This window comes from Paroedura picta, chromosome 12 (assembly GCF_049243985.1).
Source record: "Paroedura picta isolate Pp20150507F chromosome 12, Ppicta_v3.0, whole genome shotgun sequence".
Taxonomy (NCBI): Eukaryota; Metazoa; Chordata; class Lepidosauria; order Squamata; family Gekkonidae; genus Paroedura; species Paroedura picta.
The window spans coordinates 29,374,149-29,393,154 of record NC_135380.1 but is presented as its reverse complement, the minus strand read 5'-3'; the positions used below and the strand labels follow the sequence as shown (position 1 = coordinate 29,393,154).

Genomic DNA, 19,006 nt, shown 5'->3' with positions numbered 1-19,006 from the left:
GTTCAAAAACTTTGGTTTAATTTCCTTTGATTTCTGCATGTAACTTGGAAGACTACGGAAGTAGAAATGCAGAAGAGCCAATGATATTCTTCATTGATTTGTTCTTTCTCCCGGTCATCTTCATTCCCTTAATGAGTACGCCAGATCCGTCTTCTGGGGTTTGTTCTTTGTTACCTCGGGAGCAAATGCACCCTCCCTGCTGACTTTCAGCCTCAGATAATGGCAATCGTCTCAGAGCGTACCTCTTGTCCTCCCCCTTCCCTTTCTTTTTTTGCTCTTGGGCCTGGCCCTCGAGGTTCTTCTGGGCACAGCGGAAGGCCGAGTCCTGTCCTTGGCGGCTGCCGCAGCAGGCTTAGCCGATGTGTGCGTTGTTTCTTTTTTTTTTTAATGCGCCTGCTCGTAGGATTCATTCATTCGACTCCAGGCAGCTACTGACCCAGATGCAGTTTTAAAAATAAGATCCTCTCTGGCACTTTCTCTTCCAGGACAGGCAGTGCTTGATTTTTGCCTCCAGTGCACAAATTAAAGCAAGGGGAAGGAGAAATTCAGCATCTCCCTGTTTTCTATGCAGATCCGCTAATTCAGACCTGGGGGAGGGGGGAGCCGAGACACTGTGCAGCAGAGGTGGGGAGGCGGGTAGAAGTTTGTGACTGCCAGACTCAACATTTTGGAAAGAAGCATTGGATTTTCTAGGCCTCAGCTTTTCACAGGGCTTGGGGGGGATTGTTTTAATGGCTGAGAGGTGGCACTTGGATTTGTCCAGCTCTGGTGTATAAGAGCTTATTGGATTATAACTCTGGGCTCTTTTTCACTTTCAGCCCCCCCCCCTCCCCAAATCAGTTTTGTTTAAACCAGGCGCTGGTAGTTGAAACATAGTGTTGTGTCTGAACTAAAACTGGAGGCTTGGTAAGAACTCTCTGCCCTCAGTGGAGCCCAGCCTCTGTCTCTCTGCATGAATTCACTGTTCTGAGCATGGAATGCCAGAGCAGTGACTCAGGCAGAGACATGACAGTCAGCCTCAAGGGGGCACTGAGAATTCTGATGTGCTTCTACGCCAGGAGTGACTGGTCAAAGCATACCAATGCAGAGACTGGGGGGGTTGTTAACTTGCTTCCAGCAGAGGTCCACTGAAAGAAGGCAAGGATGTAGCAGGGCAGTACAGCATGGCTAGACTCATCAGACACCCTTCCTGGTTGATGTGGAAGCTCACAGGAGATTCCATTTATTTCAGCGTGGCTCAATAACTTTTCAGTAGATTATGAGGGTTGAAATGAAGGGGGCAGTGCCTGGCGGTTAGATTGTTCTGTTGTCAAGTTCTGGTGCTCCATGAGAAATCACCTAGGCTCCAGTGCGGGTGTGCTTGTGCAACCCTGCTTTCTGCTGAATCCGACCAGGTCCATCCAGCCAAGGATGCTGTACTCTGACTGGCAGCAGCTCTGCAAGGTCTTAGGCCAGGGGTAGTCAAACTGCGGCCCTCCAGATGTCCATGGACTACAATTCCCAGAAGCCCCTGCCAGCGAATGCTGGCAGGGGCTTCTGGGAATTGTAGTCCATGGACATCTGGAGGGCCGCAGTTTGACTACCCCTGTCTTAGGCAGAGGGAAACCCTTTCCCAGTGCTTGGGACCTGACCTGAGATTCTTTAACTGGCAATGCAGGGACTGAGCTTGGGACAATTTTCATGCAAAGCAGGTGATCTGGCACTGAGAGTTTAGCTTTTCCCTATGTGCCTGCCAACATTCATGCCCCCTCAGGCAGCTGTTGTGTCACTGTGTGACTAAGCAAGACTTGGGGCTGTCACAAAACTCAGATGCTCAGTTTGCAAACAAAGTGACTCTGCAATCGGTCTCTCCCATCCCATCACTGTTGTCTAGAAAGGCAGCCACAAGGCCTTGTCAGGAAGTCCTGGATGGGCCTAGGTTCCTCTTTTGCCCTTCTTCTTTGAGTCACATCAGCCGAAAGCTTGGCAGCGTGAGGAGATGCGTTCAGAATGCCCCCTGCTTTTTCCCTCCAAGTGACTCGCTTCTGGTGCTAAAACGGAAATCCAAACAGAGCATGGGAACTATCAGGGGAGTGCTCTGGGATAGTTCAGTTAGAAATGCTGCCTTGCCTGATGTTTTTTGCCCCTGCTTCTAAATTCCTTTGTGATAAATGTGGGGTTGGTGCTGGAGTTTGAGGAGTCATGAAAAAGGCCCTTAAAGTGGGCTTCCCTTAACTTGTAAGAGCTGAGGCAAGGAAACCAGCTGGTGTCTGGGGCCACAGGTGGAGTAGGGAGCAAATATGGCTGCCACCTCTAGATGGAGCCTGGTGGTCTTCTGGAACAACTCTCCAGACTTCAGCAATCAGTTTTGGAGAAAATAGCTGCGTCAGGAGTTAGACTCTGTGGCTGCTGAGGACCCTGCCATCCCCAGGCTCAGCACCCCCAAATCTTCAGGAGTTTCCCAACTGGGAGTTGGCAACCCTCTTAACAAACCAAAGGTACCCAGAATAAACTGAGGGGAGTTTTAAATCAACGTATCACACCCCACACCCCTACCTCTTAGCTCCAGCCCTTTCCCCTCAGCCATTTTCTCAACCATGACCTCCCAATACCCTTTTCCCCACTCGTCCTTCTCTCTGTCAGGGACTGACTGTACTCCCTTCTTTCAGCCGCCCTGCTTATTGAAGTCCTGTTTTTTAAAACCGTCCAGATAAACATCCCGCATCTTGTTCCATCCATAAATTGCAAATTCCAGTTTACCTCAGGGAGAAGAAAGAGCGCATTTAACCCTTTGACTTTCACTCTGTTTCCATTATTTGAAATTGGCTGTCTAGCTCCGCAATCAGCATTTTAAAGGAGAAAATACTTGTTACCTTCCCGGGGAAAATGTTAATAGTATTGTGGGGGGAGGCGGTTTTGAGCTGAGAAACCAAACAAAAGAGCTAAATGTCCTCTTTTATCCCCACACATTACCAAGGCAAACTGAGGCGCCAGTGAGCCTACAACATGCATTTTGAGGATGGAACAAGATACGTAACCTCCACCTTCCTATATTTCTCAGAGATTTTTGCTCAGTTTCCTCCACCCAACTCCCCACGCTCCATCCCCTGTCCTTTTAGTCTACATGAGATTTTTATTCCAAGCCAAACATGTCAGGATACCTTCCCTCATGGAAACTGGATGGCTAATATGCCTCATTCTCATGAACAGTTGTGGTATCACAAAATGCTTATGAGCACTTCCATTAGTTCAGCCAGGTCACTTTCCCTTTCTTTTGTAGAGAAATGCTGGCAGATCTTGTTTAAGGATTACCAGCACACTAGGCATCTTGGAAAGCCAACAGTAAACCAACAGTGCAGATAAATTCAGGGGGCTGGAGTAGCCCCTTCTGTCCTTTCCATCAGCAAGATCCACAAAGGGCACCTTTATCAAATCTGGACATTGGTATATTTGTTCTACTTCTGATTAAATCCAGCTGTTACCTTCCAGCCCCCCCCCCAGCCTTTAGCTTTGCAGCTTAGGTGCCTTGCAGGGTCCACAGTTTGTGGGTGTAAGAAGGGGCATCAGTGGCCCCGGCACCCTGACCCAGGTGCTGCCGCTGCATGCCAGCAGAAGGAGATGTTGACTTACTTTCTGTTCAGTCTTGATGCCACCAAGACAGCTGGAAATGCAGTTTGTTGAGAGACAAAAGGGATGGGGGCCATAATATGAAAGGTGGAGAATCTAGGCTGGCTCCTCAGTTGGGGCAACTTTTGAGGGCCAGAATCTCCAGCTTCTAAGGCCAGGTGGAGCTCCATTGACCACTCTGTGTCATCTCCTGTACGCTGTCCTGGCTTCTAGGCTAAGATAGCCCAGGACTGCCCATTTCCCTGCTCAGAACTGTAAGTGCTCTCTTACCTTCCAATCTGCCATCCGTGTTGGCAATCTATAATGCTAACAAACAACTCAATTTATGTGGAATAAGTGAAAGGTCAGTTTGGCTAGGACAGGCTTTCTCAACCAGGGTTTCCTAAATGGGCGGGAATTCATTTTTGGGGGTATATTTTGAGAATTTGTTAAACATTTATTGGGTGATAGACCGATATATGGTCATGTCTACCTGCCCTGCCATCTCCCGAAATGGCTAATGATAGGCCTGGGGCTGGGTGGGAAGGGGAGGAGCCCCAGGTAGGCATGTGCACAGCTCTGCTTCCCAACCATATTCTGCACAACTGTGTCGCTTCTGGGGTTTCTCAAAGCCTGAAGAATGTTTCAGAGGTTTCTCAATGGTAAAAAAGTTGAGAAAGGTTGGGCTAGGGGGCAAGAATGTGTCCAGTGACAAGAGCCCTGCAGAGTCTTTTTACTTACTGACCTTGAACTCAGCAGACATATATTTGACTGCTGGTATCTGGTATTCTGTTGCTGAATAGGAAGAGAACATAAGGTTGGGATTTCCCATGTGAAGTGCAGGGAAGGAGCATGGAGTGTCATAGGAATCACTTTAGAGCGGAAAAAGAGGTGTTCTTGTTACAAGCAACAGGTCCCCCTGTCTAGCAATTTCAGTTCTCTTTTGATGCATGGAATTAAAACTTCACTTGGCTTATCTCCTCTGACACAGCCTAAGGGTGGCTGGCCATTGTTGGTTGCTTCCCATGGACTCTTTGGCCTGGTGCATTGACACTGTCACCCTGTTTTGAAAAGCAGAAAAGACTTTCCTGACTGACTACTTCAAACAAGTGATCACCATAACAAATCTCATTTTAAATACCCCTCCTGTTTAAGCTGCGTTAGATTCAGCTGGGGGCTGCACTGATCTGGAGCAATAGAAAAAGGTTTGAGTCCAGGGGCACCTTTGAGACCAAAGAAGTTTAATTATTTAATTAATCATGCTTTGTTAGTCTTAAAAGTGCTGCTGGACTCAAACCTGGTACCATTTAAGCTGTGATCATTGCTACTAATTAGGAATATTCCTAACCTTCCAACCCCAAAAGATGGAAGGTTAGGAATATTCCTAATTAGTAGCAATGATCACAGCTTAAATGGTACCAGGTTTGAGTCCAGCAGCACTTTTAAGACTAACAAAAAGGACGAGCACCAGAAAAAGAAAAAAAAGAGGACATGTCCTCTAAAAAGAGGGCATCAGGTAACCCTGACATAAAATTAAGGAGAAACCCATGCAGAGAGGAGAATTAAGGCTGTGATGGTCTTGGAATTAATATCGGGGCATCCAGAAGATGGTCTAGTGTCTGCCCATATTGCTGTTTAAGGGAAAACAAGACCATGCTGTTGTGGGCTGTGGACATGAGACAGAAATGTGGTTCCCTTGGCATCAGCATTTCTGGGTGGAGAGCTTTAAAAGCACCCCAAAGCCCAGATATTGTGTACCCACAGCAATTTCTCTTCTCAGTTTCCAATCGGACACCGTTCCAGGAACGGAGGGATAGCAAAAGCCCATATTTAAATTTCTGAAATGAAAAGGGAAGACCCTCTCATAGTAATGGGCTTGCAGGCTGCCCCCCCCCCACTACCCTACGGGAGGGAACAAGCAATAGGTGTTGGTGCAAAGTGAATGATGATCGTTGCTGTAACCAGTCGGAAAGAGGCTGTGGCTCAGTGGGAGCTCGCCTGCTTTGCCTGCAGGAAGCCCTGGGCTCAGTCCTTGCCAGCATCTGCAATGAAAGCGTTTTGCAAGCAGCAGGTGTTGGGACAGACCTTTCTCTGCTGGAGACCCCAGAGAGCTGCTGCCAGCCAGAGCAGATGCTTCTGAGTTAGGGAGACCAATGGACTGAGTCAGCATAAGGCACCTTCATATGTTCCTGTTCATTCCTGGCGAACTGCATAGATGGGGACAAGTGACCTGGTCCTTACCAGGAAGCCAGATGTTTCCTTCACCCACCCATGCATCCCGAGACTGCTGCAATGACAAAGCACCGAGGCAGGCGGAGGGAGCTCCCACACCAGGGCAGTAATGTCTGGACTGAGCCTTCTGGCTTCCCTTTCAGCAGCATTTGAGGGGAGTTGTATAAATGATGTGCACTCCTGTTACCGGTGGGGCTAAGAGTGCTGTTCTGCTGTTCTTGGAAACTGTTTGGCAGGCCCCGAGCAAGGGGGGGGGGAGTAGGAGGACCTGGGGACCCCCACTCAAGCTACAGACCCATAACTATGATAGGGATGTTTTCAATTTCAGAAATATCTTCTACCGTGACTCTTGAGATTGTATGAGATGGGCAAAATGGCCGGAGGGGGAGGGTGGGAGAGAGACAGTGCCCAGATAAAGAGATCGTGGAGGCCCTATAGAGTATTCTTAGATCTAGCTCTTCAGTCCCCTGATCAAGGATCGTCAGCACTTCGGTCGCAATCTCTTCCCGCACATATCAGACGTGTATTTATTTTTAGGGTCATCGCTTGCTAAGACAATCATAAACTGTTTGTATATTCACAGAGAGAGTGAGAAATTGTCTGTTTAAAGCAAAGCACTGTCAGCAACTTGGGGCAAATTGCTATGCATTTTCTTGACACGCCAGTCGTTTCTGTCGGACAAAGGGACATTTGCAGAGCTGGAGTCCGGAGGGGAGTTAGAGTTTGCCATTTGTGTATGGAGGCTGCCCTCCGTCAGGACATCTGTCTCCATAGGTCACAGGTTGGGCCCGGCCTTGTCCTGCCTGATACAAATCCATTGGCAGCTGGAGTGCCCATAGACGCACTGCCGCATCTGGATGCTCTCTCGGCCTCTGGATTGCCATGGCAACCCATGGCATTCATTCCTTATGATTAAACAGTATCCATGGTAACCATGCGAACATTTTTTGAAGTTAACCTCATTTCTTTGCTCCCCCCCACCTGCATCTTTTTGCAGGATAATATAGCCGGCACCAGCATATCATCCAGGGTAACCTCTTGAAGAAACACCTGTAGATACTGGAGGGTATCCCATTTCTTTTTTTCTTTCCCTCCATATCCCTGGTTCCCCACCAGAAGCTGTTTTGCTGGGAGAATGGGGTGGAATGAGCACACCAGTTGCCAAGCAACCATCTTCTCTTAGAAAGGTTATGGGATGTTTCTCCTCTTTGAGAGAGTGCCTCGCTGCAAGTTATGCAAACTTTTGGATTGGATTGTCTCCACCTGTGCATTGGCCACAGGTGGGCTCATGCAGTGGGTCTTCTGGCAGCTGGGCTGGAGCCATCGTGCCCCCACTGAAGAGCCATCAATTCCTCACCCAGCCCCAAGTAGCACAACAGGTTCTTTCTTTGCACCACTTCTCCTTGTACTTCTGCACTGTCCTTCTGTGTCCCCATTGGACTTTGGCAAGGTTCACACAGGCGTGTGTATGCTGCTGGATTTCTTGCCTGTTGCTTGGCATCTTACCAGTTCAGCTTTGCAGACTTGTTCTCCATATTCTTCTGCCCTCCTCTGGCTAGTCAAGCCCTGTCCTCTATGAGGAAAGGTCATGCCTAAAAGGCAGAGACCTGCTTTGCACTCAGAAGTCCTCAGTTCCACCTCTAGCGACTCCACTTGGACGAATCGCAAGCAGCATGTTGCAGGAAAGACCTTTCCTTGCCAGAGACCTGCTGCCATCCAGAAGAGACTCGGTTGTATACCCTCCCCCCTTATTGCCGCCCTCTTCTCAGTGCTGCCCTTGGTTTGCTTGCAGCTGGCTCAGCCCTGCCTCTGTTTCTGCCCCATCCCTTCTCTGTTGCCCCTGTCCTACAAGTGGAAGGAGGATCTAATTCAGTGGTTTTCAACCTGGCGGTCGGGACCGCTTTGGGGGTCAAACGACTCTTTCACAGGGGTTGCGGCAGGACAAGCAGCGTAGCCAGGGGGGCGCCATCCACACAACAGCCTTGCGGGGTAGATCGAGATAGAACGTTCATCTGTCTGGAGCAGTGGAAAAGAGCGAGATCGGCATGGTGGGACAAGAGGCAGACCTGAACTGAGAAACCCCGGGGGAAAAACCAATGTACATACAATCATGAACAATGGATCTTCACGCCATTGGTCAGTTTCAGTTTAATTTATGTGAAAGGACAACTTACATAATGAGGAACTGTATTAAACATGAGGAACTGTATTAAACACGAGGAACTGTATTAAAGAGCTGCGGTATTAGGAAGGTTGAGAACCACTGATTTGATTCCACTCACTATGAGGCAGGTTGGGGGTGGGGATTGCCCCATGCCTCACATGCTGAGATCAAGTTAGTCTGGCCCATCCAGGTTGGAGTGGATTCTGTATGTTTGGCCTTCCTTTAGTATCAATGGCTCCTAGGCTGTCCCTATAAAAAGTGTGGTCAAGAAGCACTCCCCCTCCCCCTAAAGAAAAGACTTCATATTTTGCAGTGAACAGATGTTCTCTTTTATGTGAATACACAAAAGCCAAGCATGTCTTTTCTTACCGAAATGACTTATTTATTAATACCCCCCCTCCCCCGCAATAAAATATGTATGATATTTATCTTGATGCGGAGTGGTGCTGGGCAAACCAATTTGCCGTGGGTTTGGCAGCACATCACTGGAGCGCTCGTTCCCCCTTTCCTCTCCAGGGTGTAATAGGAAGATGGATTGAAAAATACATTGGTACGAGATGAAAATCCTTGCTTGGTTTCCAAGGGGGAGCAGATGGGGAGATGGGGTGCACCCCGGTTGATCAGGAGAGGGATGATGAAGTGACGGGGGAGCATGTCGGCTTCATCTCCTCTGTGTCGGGTGGCGTTTGGGTGACCAGGAAGGCAGCTCTGGGGAGGTTTAAAATTGGTCCCATCTATCACATCAGCAACAGGTCTTTTGAAATGGCAGCTTGCAACCTTCCCGAGTCAGCTGGCTAGCACGGATGCCCACCCAGAAACCCACAGCTTGGACAGGTGCCTTCTGCATCTTCAGGCCCTCTTCTCTGGTGCACTTTCCCCCCTCCAGGGCAGCCCTGGCTGCGGACCTGCAGGCAACCCCCAGGCTGGCTGACACGCCTCTGTCCGAAGGAACCGGATAGACCAGTGGTCTGATTCTATAGGAGGACCCTTTCCTCTGTTCATGGTGGAGGGTGTGTGTCCCTAGGATACAGCTGAAGGGTCTTGCAGGGCAGAACCTTACTGAAGCTAAGCCAGTCTGGGCTCCACTGGAGGTGGGGATTGCCGGGGACCCTGTGCCCCCCCACATCCCATGGTGCACATCTTGAGTTCCATGATGGAAGAAAGGCAGGATTCTCATGTAATGAATAAAACATTGGGGGAAGCAAAAAAGCTCCGTATGCTGTGTCCATTAGTGCGACGGTAATTGAATGGGAATAGCACAAGCCATTGTTGTGCATATCCCATGCCTTTGAGCAGTGAATCTCTTCCATGGGAGTCACTTACCTGGGCAGGAGAAGACTGTGTTGAAAGCTTATGATGTCTTAGCAGTTTTATTTCCAGGTGCACAGAAGCACTCCTGCAAGGCAGCAGATCCCCAAAGAGAGAGATCTTGCATACCTAGATGCTGCAGCCAACAATATCTATCTTCTCCCCCATCCCAGCACCTAAATGGGCTCTTCCCCCCCCCCCCCACATCCCTGCCGGTACTTATCTGCCTGTTTGCTTCTGCTGAGCCAGGGGATCTGGTCCACAAACCCTGATGGCTTCTTGGCCATAGCTATTTCCTAACAATTAAGCCCCATTGAGGAGCTATTGACAATCATTCAGAAATGCTACCATTCTTCTGTCTTGGGCTTTGGCTTTCCTGGACCCTGCTGCTTTAGGCCAAGCCCATGGGACCATTCCCAGTAAATTCACCCCAGGGTAAAAATAAAGAGAGTGATGGCTGTTCCTTTCTCTGGTGCCCAGCCTGATTTAGAGAGTTCATCGAGGAGCTCCGGCTTGTGAGTTTCCCCACTGAAACCAACAACATCAAAAACATCAGTGATGATGGTCCCAAACTAGAACAGCTAACACAAATAACCGTTTAACCCCACAAATGCCAAGAAATGGTGCTTTCCTACCGCAGATGCAAGCACAGAGTCTCCTGCCTGCATGGTCTAGAATCATAGAATCATAAATAAGAGTTGGAAGGGGTCTCCTGGGTCATCTAGTCCAACCCCCTGCACTATGCAGGACACTCACAACCCTATCGCTCGTCCACTGTAACCTGCCACCCCCTTGAACCTTCACAGAATCAGCCTCTCCGTCAGATGGAGAACCCACCACCTCCTGAGGAAGCCTGTTCCACTGAGAAACCGCTCTGTCAGGAACTTCTTCTGGATGTTCAGATGGAATTTCTGTTGAATTAATTTCATCCCATTCATTCTGGTCTGTCCCTCTGGGGCAAGAGAGAACAATTCTGCTCCATCCTCTACATGGCAGCCTTTTAAATACTTGAAGATGGTTATCAGATCCCCTCTCAGTCGTCTCCTCTCCAGGCTAAACAGACCAAGCTCCCCCAACCTTTCTTCATCTGTCTTGGTCTCCAAACCCCTCACTATCTTTGTTGCCCTCCTCTGGATGCGCTCCAGTTTGTCTACATCCCTCTTCAACTGGGGTGCCCAAAACTGAACACAGTACTCCAAGTGAGGCCGAACCAGAGCAGAGTAAAGCGGTACCATCACCTCCCGTTATCTGGACACGATACTCCGTTTGATACAGCCCCAAATCCCATTTGCCTTTTTAGCTACCGAATCACACTGCAGACTCGTGTTCAATGTATGGTGAACTAAGACTCCCAGATCCTTTTCGCACGTACTGTTGGCAAGACAAGTCTCCCCCATCCTATACTGTTTTTTCCTACCTAAATTTTACATTTGTCCCTATGAATTTCATTTTATTCAGTTTAGCCTACTTCTCAAACCTATCAAGATCATCCTGTACTCTGATTCTATTTTCTGTTATGTTTGCTACCCCTCCCAGTTTAGTATCATCTGCAAATTTAATAAGTACCCCCTCTAATCCCTCATTCAAATCATTTATAAATATGTTGATCAACACAGGCCCCAGGACAGATGCCTGGGGCACTCCACTTGTCATTTTTTTCACAAGAGGATGCTGAACCATTAACAAGCACACTTGGGATACGATCTGTCAACCAGTTATCAATCCACCTGACAGAATTAGGATCCATACCATTTTGTCAACAAGAATATTACATGGACCTGGAGCACCAGCCTCCAGGTCCTGGTGCTGCACCCCTGAAGCAAAGGGTCTTTCCTTCACTTCTTCTTTCTGCAGTGAGATGTGGACCTCTGTTTTCTTTAATAAACATGTCAAAGTTCAGGGCCAGGACAATTTGAGTTTGGCAACTTGTATATAAGATGCAGATGTGCTTAACTTTTCCTGTTGTGCATAATTAATTTGGCATCTGTTAGCTGGGAGGGTCTTTCTGATCCAAAAGCTGGTCACTAGAGGACTTATTCAGTGTCTCTTTGGCTATTGTCACATGCATTTCAACCTATTTTCACATGCATAAAAGCGAAGAATGTGGTTTTCTGAAAACTGAGATTTTTAGGAAGCTATGTCTTATGTACAACTTTCACTCGAATGCTATGATCAGGCCCAAAACTCATTCCCACATGGTATTTTCATGTCAGATAAATTGGTGGAGAACTGGTTGTTCTCCAGCTGTTAGATAAATGGAACTTCCAGTTTCGGAGGCAGTCTATCTGCCAGCGCCAATTGCTGGGGACAAGCAATGCTGGTGTGTTCTTGCCTTCATTCACTGCTTGTGGATTTCGTGGAGGCTGTTGTTGGCAATTAGAGGCTGGACTAGATAGGCCTCTTGACCTGCTCTAACAGGGTTCTTCTTATGTTTTGTCTGCTTACCACAGACTATTAGGACCTCCCAAGGATTAGGAACAAAACCTTCCCGAGTTCAAATGGCACAGTGGGAGCTTGCAAGTTCAAAGGATGGAAAATGCATCAAAGATGCTTTTGAGATGGAGAGCGTTAAGCACAGAAAGGCTTTGGGGGAGCAGAATGGGCTGTACTAGAACTTTTGCACCCTTTCGCTGGGAGCTGATTCCTTGCTGCCAAGCACCGCTGCGGTGACGGTTCTGCTGTTCCAGGTGTATAAATGCCGCCCTGACATGTCGGTGTGATGTGATGGGTTTTTTTGTTTGTCCTGTCCCATTGCCTGCGAAAACATCTGTTCTATTGACAGCACTTCATTAGAGAGATGAATGGGGTCACCTGTGTTATCTTGGCTCCTAGACATCAGCATAATAGACCAAACATTACAAAGCTCCGGGAAGGTTTTGCAGTGGATTGGTTGGGAGAAAATGTCTGGATGGATGGAGCCCCGTGTGTGTGTGTGTGTGTGTGTGTGAATTCAGAAACAAGCTTTGCAGCATTTTGGGATGATTTAAAATTTCCGTCCTTGTTATACCGCCCCATTGATTTCTCTTCCTCCTTGTGCAATTGAAATCTTGTGATTAGCCATCTTGGCTAAATGAAGCCTCCATACACAGGGGCAGTGTATCTTTGAATATCAGGCAGTGGGGAAACAGGAGGCAGTCTCTGCTTTTGTATTGCACTCGTGCTTCTTGAACCTATCTGGCCAGTCATGGTTAGGAACCAGAGATTGACTGGATGGACCCATGGTCTGCGCCAGCTGGGTTTCTGTGAATGCTCTTTAAAATACAGGTGAGTCCACCGCTTTCCCACCCATCTTCAGAAATGGCAGTGTCTCAGATGAATTCTGGATCCTGCTTGGGCCAAGGCCTGTAGAGTTTTTAAAGGGGAGAGGAGCCAAACGTTTCAACAAGATTTGTGCCTTTGCAATAGCAGCAGTTCTAGGATTCCATTTCCCTTTTTCTGCAAGAATTACTGAAGAACCATCAGTGCCCTCTAGCGAGGCAGCTGCTTAATTTCCTTCGGCATCCCTGGGCTCCGTTCTGCATTGCACATTCCATAAATGTGCATGACAAGGAAACAAAGCATAGACGAGGAGCACAGAGTGAAGCACAAATCCTGCATTAAAGATTGGTTGGCCAGAGATGAAACAGGAGATTGCAGCCTCCTGCACTTTTGAGGAAGTGCACTCTGGACCTCATTTGGATGCAAGGTTGGATGCGTAAGAATGATGACAAGTTCAACCCAGCTGGCATCACATTCAGACCAGCTCACTGGCACTTATGCATGCATGCCTGTGTGTCCTGCGGGCACATGGCACAGGCATGCTTATCTTCCATGTACAGATGTTGCCTGGCTCAACCACAATAGACTGGCCGCGGTTTTCTCACACATCCAGCACCCACCTCTTTTATACTGGGCCTTGGAGAGAATTTCTGCAGGTTTGGCTTGTCACATGCAGGTGAGACTTCCCAAAATTCGCACTGGGGCACAATGGCAGGAGCAATGCCCTCCTCCTTTGCATCTGGTCACACCTTGCTTTGAGGGAAGTAGTATAGCATAATGGCAAAGCAAGTGAACTACAAATTGGGAAGACCTCAGTTCCAATGTCACCTGTGCCATGAACTTAGTAGGATGGCCTTCGGCAAGCTAAAATGTCTGTCTCACCCCCCACCCCCCAATATGCAACTTGGGGGTTACTAGACCAGACCTGCCCCTCTAGGATTACAATAATTCAAAATGCATATAAATGCACTGAACCCCTTGAAAGTACATTCACCAATGCTAAGTATTACTAGGACTGCAGTGCTAGTTTTTGCAGACCCCAGGAGATGTTTTGGGTGATACTGCATTTGACCCCGAAAGTGAAGTCATGTCTAATCAGTGCTCTAGGAATCCCACTCCCCCATCTCTGTGTAAAAACCATAGAGATTCTAGGGATTCCTAGAGAGTCATCTGAATGTGACATTGCTGCTCAAGCTGAATGCCATTCTCTGCCTCCTGTTTTCCCCCACCACAACCATCAGTGGCTGTGGGACATTGAGCACAGAAGTAAGCAAATGTTCTCTGGGGTAGCGATCCCCAACCTGTGGGCTGCAGACCACATGTGGTCCTTCGACTAATTGGAGGTGGGCCCCGAAGGATGCCTCCTCCCCCCCTCCTGGCCCTTTACTTCATCCCCCCTCCAGCCCTTTACAACACACTTCATTGTTTGTATCTTATTTTGAAGGGATGTTTAAACATTACCATAGTGATCAGAGAGCGCTAGGGCAGTGGTTGAGAGTAGAGGAGTAAACTACCCCCCCCCACCGGGCCTCAGTAAAAGGCGTTGAGTGGTCCCCGGTGATAAAAAGGTTGGGGACCACTGCTCTGGGGTATGCAGTTAGCAATCCTAACTATTGCTATTATATTTGGGCTGTAACTACACATCATTGGATGTCCCTCTGTCACTGCAACAGAACAGTCATTCACAAATGGATTTTCTTGTGTGGACAAGACAGTTCAGTTGCAAGTGCTGTAGCGCTCCAAAAGTACAGTATTCAAGAATGTGTGGAGAGAGCCAGCGTGGTGTAGTGGTTAAGAGCGTCAGATTCTAATCTGGCAAGCCGGGTTTGATTCCCCGCTCCTCCACATGCAGCCAGCTGGGTGACCTTGGGACCATCACAGCCTTGAGAGTGTTGTTCTCGCAGAGCGGTAAAATCAAGGCTTTCTCAGCCCCACAGGGTGCCTGTTGTGAGAAGAGGAAGGGAAGGCGATTGGAAGCCACTCTGAGACTCCTTCTGGCAAAGAAAAGTGGGGTATAAAGCCCAACTCATCTTCTTTTGGATAAAGCTTGGGTTCCAGTTAGTTTCATTTTTTCCCCTGTAAGGTCCTGTAATCCCTCCCCCCCATTAAAAAAGCAAGCATTTCTGCATCTTGTATGGCATTGCTGATAACCATAAAACCTTAGAATCATCCATGGAAACGCTGCTTCTTGACCCAAAGGGATGGGTCCCGCCGCAAGTTGCAATCTAAATGCCACCACTGAGATGGAAGACAAGGAGAGGTGAAACTGTTCCTCCACTTTTGCCTCTCCTCCCCCCTTCCAGGTGATGCATTTCCAAGGCCCTTAAGCACAGAGAAGTTTTAATTGCTTGGCAAGGATGGATTTTAAAACTGACAATTTCATCTTCTTTTCTTGTGGTTTTCCTTGGTGCAAAGAACAATTAAACAGCAGACATGTTAGCTGGCCGGGAAACGCCTGAATTCATTGAAGTCACGAGGATTCTTCACGGGGGCGGAGCGAAGAGGGTACAGGTATATCCTGTTCCTCCTTGCTCAGCCGAAACGCCACCCCTTTAAGTATCCGAAGGTGTCAAAACCCATCTACCAATAGATCACAGTGGAACAAAGAGTCAGATGACGAGAGCATGTGTCTTTCATTGGCTGGGCTGGCTTGGAAGGAGAAATGGGTGCTCCAGTTTTTCTGAACTTTTTACGGGTGTGAGCCATGAAATGTTGTCGAGCCCTCTGTAACTCTCACTGAACAGATGGCAGCCGGCTTAACTTTGTAAGCCCCTGTTTCTGGAGGGGCTTTGGAGAACTGCACTGCCCTCCCATCTTGGCAAGGAGGTCTCCCTGGCCTCCGCTTGCTGCCTGCCTGCCTGCCCCCGGGTGCCTCTCCACCTTTCCAAGCTAATCCAACATTCCTCCCAGAGCTGAATTCCTTTTCGGCCTCCGATGAAGTCATCCCCTCCCACCACCCAGTTTTCTTCGAACTTGTTCGGCCGAGCGTCATGGCATGTGGGTTTCTGACAAGCACGGCTTCTTTTAGGTGAGTTGCGCTTAAACATTTGGGGGCACTAACTTTCCCTGGTGTCCCTCCCAGCTTGGAGTTTCTCTTTTCCCTCCCCCACCCCCATTTTAAACAAGGGTTTCAGAGGCCTCTCTGCTTCTCGGTTAACAAATTCCAGCTGTCCTCTGCAGAGCCTCTTTGTAGCCCTTTGTTTCCTGCTGCCTGCCTGCCTGCCTGCCTGCCTGCTCTCGGCTGCTGCTTCCATTGCTCAGTGCCCTAAAAAGCTGTTTGATGGGGAGAGGGAGCCGAGGGAGGGCTTTGCCCCCCTTCCCCCCCCCCCGTGTCCTGTCTGAAGACCTTCCAGGGGCATCTGGGCAGCCTGTGTGGAATAGGGTGCGGGATTCAATTGACCTTTGGCCTGATCTGGCCGAGCTGTATTTCTTCTGACCTCTCTGAGACTACTGGTTCGGCTCCTTCGGGACTTGGAGATCCCTCAATTTTACATCTCATCTCCAAATTATAGAAATTAGTTGCCCGGGAGGAAAATGTCTACTTTGGAGGGTGAACTCTATGCCACTGTACCCCGCTGAGAGCCCTCGCCTCTCAAAGCAAAACCTCCAAGCCTCCAGGAGTTTCCCAACCTGGTACGGCAACCCTCCCCCCTCCCCCATTCCCCGCTGGTGACTGGGAGGGGGGTGACCTGTTCTGCTAGGATTCTTCAGACCCAGAAGCCAAGCTCCCAGACACCTAGGCAGTCAGAAAAGCCCCCCCCCCAATACCAAACGTGGACAATGTCTCTTTCCCTGCTATTTCGGAGAGCATCACAGGGTCTGATTGGCTTGCAGCCTGGTCTGCTGATTGGCTGACATTTACAGGTAAATCTTTCCACGTCACATCAAATCCCAGTTTGCTGTACTCTGTGGTATGTGCTCCAACTGTCCTAGGTGGGGATTGATCCTGAACATGCCCAGAAAACTCTTGTTGACCAGCAGCATGCCGAGGCCAGTCCCAGTGGTGCCAGGAGCACTCGAAGGGCCACACTGGCCCAGCCTACCTGGGCCACGCAGCTTGGTTCAGCTTGCTCCTGGGTCCTTAGAGTGGCCCAGATTGGACACACCACAGGTGCGTTCGTGAGGGTGAGCACCGAGGCACTGAGGAGTGTTCAGCCTGCTTCCTCATGTCTCAGAAATGCTAAAGGATATTTTCCTCATCGGAGAATATGTCGCTGGGCAACTTTATATATATTTATTAAATAGAAATGCAAACAGCACATTGACTTTTAAAATGATGGTGGGGCAGCTGTGGTTATTACAGCAAACAACCTGCCAAGAAGAGTGTGTCGTAACGTGCACCAATGCTAGATGCTAGATCCTTTGGCGGGGCAGGGAAGAGTTGCAAGCATGTTCTCCTTTTCAGCAGAGAAATGTTGGCAGGTGTGGGGCTGTTCCCTTTACCATCTGCTCCCCCTTTCCTTGCTGGGGATGCCAGTCCCCAGGTGGGACCTGGGGATCCGTTGGAATTCTAGCTCATCTCCAGCCGACAGAGATCAGTTCCCTGGAGAAGATGGTTGCTTGGGAGCATGGACTCTATAGTTATATATTCCACTGAGGTCCCTCTCCACCCCAAATCCCACCCACTCCTGGCTACAACCCCACCCCCCAGGGTCTTCAGAGGCATTTCTGCACTCGTTAGTGAAATGTTTACCGTACGTAGTCATTATATTCCAGCCCCACCATATGACATCACCAACATCCAGCATCTGGGCAGTAACTGGCTGGCTGCATCCTCCATTTTAAAGCACTAGTTGGGGAATGGCATAAAGTGGATTCACCAACCTATTTAGCATTAGCTTAAGGGAGAGCAACCAGCAGGCAACCAGCAGAGGGAAGATAAAGGTAAAAGGTAAAGGTATCCCCTGTGCAAGCACCGAGTCATGTCTGACCCTTGGGGTGACGCCCTCCAGCGTTTTCTTGGCAGACTCAATACGGGGTGGTTTGCCAGTGCCTTCCCCAGTCATGACCGTTTACCCCCCAGCAAGCTGGGTACTCATTTTACCGACCTCGGAAGGATGGAAGGCTGAGTCAACCTTGAGCCGGCTGCTGGGATTGAACTCCCAGCCTCATGAGCAAAGTTTTCAGACGGCTGCCTTACCACTCTGCGCCACAAGAGGCTCATAGTTGGGGAATGGCATAAAGTGGATTCACCAACCTATTTAGGATTAGCTTAAGGGAGAGCAACCAGCAGGCAACCAGCAGAGGGAAGATATGGGGGCTCAAATGCGCTAAAGGCAACTGACTCATCCCGCCCTTGCAGCAACCCCCTTCTCCCTTCTTCCTGAGGATGGGAATGTCTTTTTGAAAAGGTCTGACTTTCTGAAGCAACGAATAGGCAGACATGCGTGCAGGCAATGCGTGAAATAATTTTTTCTCCAAATTTGTTACACAAAGCATGCATCTCTAAAGTACCCCCTCCCCAAAATCAGGAACAAGTTTAATTTTTTAAAGTATCAAGACTCATGATTTCATAAGTGATGGCATTCATAAAGCATTAAGGATCTATGACTAGATGCATAGGTGTTTCAATGGAGAATTATGATTTTTTAAAATAAAAAGTTAGCGGGCGTCGTGGGACCCTTAAAACAAAGAGAAAGGGGATTGGCTGCCTGGCTTGATTGACAGGCGGAAGAAAGTCTCATGTAAAGTGCATTGCTCTCTTCCGCCATTTCCAGCAGCAATTGAGGAGGGTGAGAAGTGCAAAGAGGCAGCAGACTAGAGCGAGACAGCAAAAAAGTGAGGAGAGGCCAGGAGGTGCAATAATGTTTTGTGCTATGCCATTCAGCTGGCGTAATGCTATTTTTGCTGATGTGCAGAAAAGCTCCACGTATTTCCCAGCCCAAAGCCGGCAACCCGATTCCCTGTTCTTACTGTGCCTGCTTGCCTACTGAAATAGATGAAATGGAAATGCATGATTTTGACCCTCAAAGCTTACTTGCAGGGTTCGTGGGCCTGTCTCAATCTGCTAATGGCATGTCCTTTGGGATGGGTGGTGGCCTCTCCCAGTAAATGCCAGGCATCATCAGAAGGGTCTTGCTGGAGCCAAGTTTCCAGCCTGTCCTGCATCTTGCTTCCTGCTTCTCCCATCTCCACATCTCTGGGTACACCGGTTACTCCTCCACACCAAGAGACCTCTTGCTGCAGGCTCAGGATGGCTTGATATAGCCATGCCAGTGGAGCTATGGAGGAACGAAGCAGCGATATACAATTTTAAACTGCAATGTTTTTAAAGGTGTTTTTATCAAAGTTATTCTTAAGTGCATTGTCAACTGCCCCGTGCCTGCTTGCAAGGAAGTGTGGCCTATAAACAAAATATAACATCAACAACAGCACTGTCCAACCAGATGCCTCTGGAAAATCACTCACAGAGCATGAACGTGCTAGGTCTACCTTTGTTTTTCCTCCAGAGGTGTACTA

The 19,006-nt window shown here is 48.7% G+C and overlaps 1 protein-coding gene across 8 annotated transcripts in view; it reads left to right on the top strand.

Moving 5' to 3' along the window:
• DAB2IP (DAB2 interacting protein) overlaps positions 1 to 19,006 on the top strand; it is a 256,241-nt gene that overhangs the window by 48,505 nt on the left and 188,730 nt on the right. Inside the window, exon 1 of one of the 8 annotated variants that reach the window (XM_077306779.1) lies at positions 15,183 to 15,575. The exons of the other annotated variants lie outside the window; for them this stretch is intronic. The gene's annotated coding sequence lies outside the window, so the exon portion shown is untranslated. Of the gene's footprint in view, positions 1 to 15,182; positions 15,576 to 19,006 lie in introns of those variants that run through there. 8 annotated transcript variants of the gene reach the window in all.